This window comes from Oratosquilla oratoria, chromosome 1 (genome assembly GCF_046742065.1).
Source record: "Oratosquilla oratoria isolate Oo_2021 chromosome 1, ASM4674206v1, whole genome shotgun sequence".
In the NCBI taxonomy this organism is placed as follows: domain Eukaryota; kingdom Metazoa; phylum Arthropoda; class Malacostraca; order Stomatopoda; family Squillidae; genus Oratosquilla; species Oratosquilla oratoria.
This window is the reverse complement of record NC_134777.1, coordinates 115,055,351-115,060,350: the sequence shown is the minus strand read 5'-3', so window position 1 is coordinate 115,060,350 and position 5,000 is coordinate 115,055,351.

Below are 5,000 nucleotides of genomic sequence, written 5' to 3'. Positions count from 1 at the left end.
TGCCATACTATTGCGTATGGAGCCTCTCACATGGAAAACATATCACTATAGCCCTTGAACATAAGAACATAAGAATATAAGAATAAAGGAGACTGCAAGAGACCGTAAGGCCGGCACTAGGCAGCTCCGTATTCATCACCACCTGTCATCCCCATCCATAAAATTGTCTAATAATTTTTAAAACAACTGATAGTTTCAGCGCTTACTACATGGTTACTAAGTTACTTCCATTCGTCGACCACCCTATTAGTAAACTAATTCTTGCCTATTTCCTTTTTAAATCGAAATTTGTCCAGTTTATAACCATTACTGCGAGTCCTGCCCTGTTGTTTTATTATGATTACCTTGTTTGCATCACAATTGGTAAAGCCTTTGATCCACTTGAACACCTCTATTAGATCACCCCGCACTCTGCGTCTTTCCAGAGAGTGTAAGTTAAGGTGCCTAAGTCTCTCTTCGTAAGGTAAATTTCTGAGTCCATGTATCATTTTGGTCATTCTTCTCTGTACTGATTCTAGTGAATTGATGTCCATTCTGTAGGACGGAGACCAAAACTGTACCGCAAAGTCAAGGATGGGTCTAACTATCGCTAGATAGAGTTTAATAATTACCTCTGCACTTCTATTCGTTACCGTCCTAGCAATGAAACCTAATGCTCTGTTAGCTTTATTCCTGGCCCTAATGGACTGTTTCCTAGTTTTAAGGTCCGGACACACTAGAACTCCCAAGTCTCTCTCGTACTCAGTTTTCTCTAAAAGCGTGTTATCTAAGCTGTATCTATTTTCGGGGTTGTGCCTACGTAAACACGTTATACTTAGAGATATTGAAGTTCATTTGCCACTTCACCGACCATGTGAACAAATTGTTAAGATCATCCTGCAGAATCTCTGCGTCGTCTCCTCACCTAAATTTAGTGTCGTCCGCAAAATTACTAACATCACTATTTATCACATCGTCTAAGTCGTTTATGTACATAATTAACAACAAGAAACCCAAAACCGGCCCCTGGCCAGGCCAGGGACAACCAATAGTAACATTGCCCCATCTAGATTTTACACCATTTATGGTGACCTGCTGTTTTCTGTTACTGATCCAAGCTCTAATCCATTCTAAAACTTTTCCTCCTATGCCATGGGCTTTGATTTTATTTAGAAGTCTCTGGTGGGGCACCTTGTTGAACACTTTGCTAAAGCATCGTAATAATCATCGTTTATCTGACGCCTCATATACTTTATTGTAAAAGGATAGAAGATTAGTCACACATGACTTACCCTTGGAGAAAATATGCTGTGAATCACGAATTAACTTATGTCTTTCGATGTGTTCTCTGAGTCTATTTACTATTAATGATTCAAGCATTTTTCCTATAACCGATGTCAAACTGATTGGCCTGTAGTTCCATATAGATGATCTATCTCCCTTCTTAAAAACAGGAGCAACGTTTGCTTACCTCCAAACAGTAGGCACAAAACCAGTGTCTACTGATTTATTAAATATTTCAGTTAACTGGTCGCAGATTTCAAATTTACACTCCTTTAGCATTCTCGGAAAAATTTCGTCTGGACCCGGGGATTTTGTAGCTTTAAGTCTTTCAATCTGCTTGACTACTTCTACTTTACTAATGCTGATATTAGATAGACTACTTTCTTCATCCCCTCTGAAAATCGGATCGCAGTCAGGTACTTTATCTAACCTTTCATTAGTAAACACCGATAGAAAATAATTGTTAAACTCCTCACTCATTTTTTCCTCCGATTCTATCATGACATTTTTATCGTTTTTAATTGGTCCTATTCTTTCTTTATTTTTTGTTCTATAGAGATGAAAGAAACCCTTTGGGTTAGATCTTGCTTGACTAGCAACCTTAATTTCATAATTACATTATGCTGTACGTGTATCTTTTAACCAGCTTTGTCATTTCGTTATATCATGATCTAAGGTGTGTTTCCCCGTTTGTTTAATTTTTACGTAAAGTCCTCTTTTCATTCCGATTTCATGTTTCAATCTGTCCGTCATCCATTTGGGAGTATTACTATTTTTCCGTATAGACTTCAGGGGGATGAATGTATTTTGTGCATTAATAATTAAATCAGTTAGATTGCTATACATTTCATCCAAATCACTGTCCTGTCTGTTGAGCCCTCGCCCCCCAAATGACCTGACCCAAGGTATGCATATTACCCTCAGTGACCCGACTTCTGGTCATGAACTGACCTCCGGTCACGCACCGAGACTCGACAATGTCCAAAACGTCCACATGACATTTCATATTCAATTTCAAATAGGTTTTTATATTGTCAAAGTTTGCTCTCCTGAAGTCTGATACTTGGACGTTATTCGTACTTTTTAATTTTTCCCAAAAAATATTAAATCTTATTTCTTGATGATTGCTAGAGCCTAGACTATCTTCCACTTTTACGTTACTCATTAGGTGCTCATTATTAGTGAAAACTAAGTCCAGGGTATTTTGTCCCCTAGTAGGATCGGTAATCACTTGTCTTAGGAAATTATCCTGCACCACATCTAGGAATTTCTTCGCTTCATGATCTCCTATCAAAGTTTCCCAGTCAGTGTTTCTATAATTAAAATCTCCCATGATCACAAACGTTTCTGTACTGGGACGCTCCGTGAATTTCATGAATCAGGGGATCAGTCTGCTCAATGCTGAGGTTAGGAGGTCTATACAAGACGCCAATAATAACTTTCTTATTCTTGCCTATAGTCTCTACCCAAATGGATTCTGTATAGTCCTCTTCCTTATTCGAATTGCTGATGATACATTTTATTGTATTTTTAACGAAAAGTACTACTTATTCCCAGTCCTGCCAACCCTATCCTTGTGAAAATAAATCATATCCTTCTATTTCGATTTCCGGAAGGAAATGTCTATCAGCCATGTTGATCCAGGACTCAGTAATAGCTATAATATCGAAATTCTCTACACATGCTTTACCTCGCAGCAAAGCAGTTCTGTTAATTATGCTTCTGCTATTTGTATAGTAAATTTAAAGTTTATCTTCCCTCCACCTGCTTTGGTGATTCTTTTCACAGTCCCTCTCTAAGTTGTTTCTATTGCCTAAACTATATTCCGATACTCCCCCCCCCCTACTCCCACGTAATCTACCCGAAAAAAAACCTGTAGGATGCCTACTTCTCGCTCAAGGGATTCAGCAAGGAGCCGAAATCCTCTGGGCGACAAGTGCACCCCGTCCCTTGTATATAGATGATTCTTACCGTAAAAGTGGTCCCAGTTGTCGACAAATGCCCATCCATTGGCCTTACAATGTTTTGCCAGCCTGCAATTCATTGCAATAGCCCTGGAATGCCACATGCCTCCAACTCTACGCCTCGGAAGGGTTCCACATACAACAGGAACACCTCCACTATTTCTAATCTTGTCTAGTACTTCCCGGAACCGCGCAAACAATTCATCACTCCCTAACTTACCTATATTATTGCCCCGACACTTAAGCAAACTACTGGGTCCTTACCTTCCCTTACTAAACATTCTTCAATCCTAACTCCAGCCTCTCCTACCCCCACGCCGGGGACACACACCTGCGGCCTATGTTTCCTATCTTTATCGCAGAAAGCCCTGCCTAAGTACCTCACTTGACTGTCTCCTGCAACCAAAATCTTACCTGTGGGCGGGATCCAGCGTCTGTCCTTCCATTTTTCTCTTGAATTTCATTTGTTTCTTCTTCCTTCTTCTTTGTTTCTTCTTTGTCTTCCGTATTTTGGGCCTTCGAGCGGAGAAATCGCTTCTCCTTTTAAGGCACTTTACATCCTCCTCCCAGGCTTCAATTCTACTAAGTAGAGATTGTACCTCATCGGCGCTGAACACGGTAACACAACCACTCGCCATATCACTAACGGAAGCAGCTACCCGGTTGACCTGACTTGAGTGGCGACTACTGCTCAACGGACCACCCAAACTCAGTGAGACCCACGCTAGATATCTACGACCTGAAAGCACAGAAAATCACGCTTCCTCATCAATGTTCCTTCAAAACCAGACCATGGAGTAGTCGGCAGACAAAGTTTTAAGTCTTCGTATGTTGCATTCTCCCGTTTCATGATGCGGTCACATACATCTTAATGCTGTACCTTGACCTCTGGCCGATATTAACAGTTAACCGCCACTTTGCCTTCCACCATAAGTAGGTGTTTGTAAGACCGAGCTATCCATTCGTGCCTAAGATTGATTCATCATGAGTTCGGGATGGATCGACTAGAACCATTAAATTACTATACCGAACAGTCTACATTCATCCATTCAATCAACACAAACATATACTACCCTCCAGACATCTAGAAAGACTTCACTCCAGACACGAACAACTAATTCGCCACATAACACCCAGACCTCATCGTACTTTTTCGTATCTACCCCCATCGGTATACTCAAGAATTGGAGCATAACAGTATGAGTATTGCCCAGTATGCTATTCACTATTACACTCAGGAAATTAAATCAATTTACTTCTCATTGGAAACATATACACACTTCGCACGGACAAGAATACGACCACAAGCACAAACATACACACATATTTTTTCTCCTAACAAAAATAACTTCAATTCTCACTTCCTCTCAGACTGTATCTTCTCATTTTCCGTTTTCCCTTCGTCTTTCTGATTTTCTCTATAAATGTCTCTTCCCCTTTCCCCGATTTTGATAGGTAATGTAAACGCGAGTCACAATACGCCTACATGCCTTCTGAGCCGTGAAATATAAACCAATAAAATATCCTCAAACGCACTCACTGCCCCCTTTTATACCCAAGTATCCTATCATTTCTTTAGACACTTACTCCTTTCCCACAAAAACCAATCTAGGTGACCATGATCCATTCTACATTTTGTGAAACGCATGTATAATGTTTTCAAGCAAGAGATCCAAGTAAATGATGACAAGCACTGAAGGCCAATGATAAGTTGCTACTACGAAGGAATTTTGTGTTCTGCCCTCGTTGCTCGCGCTACGCCCTTGCATTTGA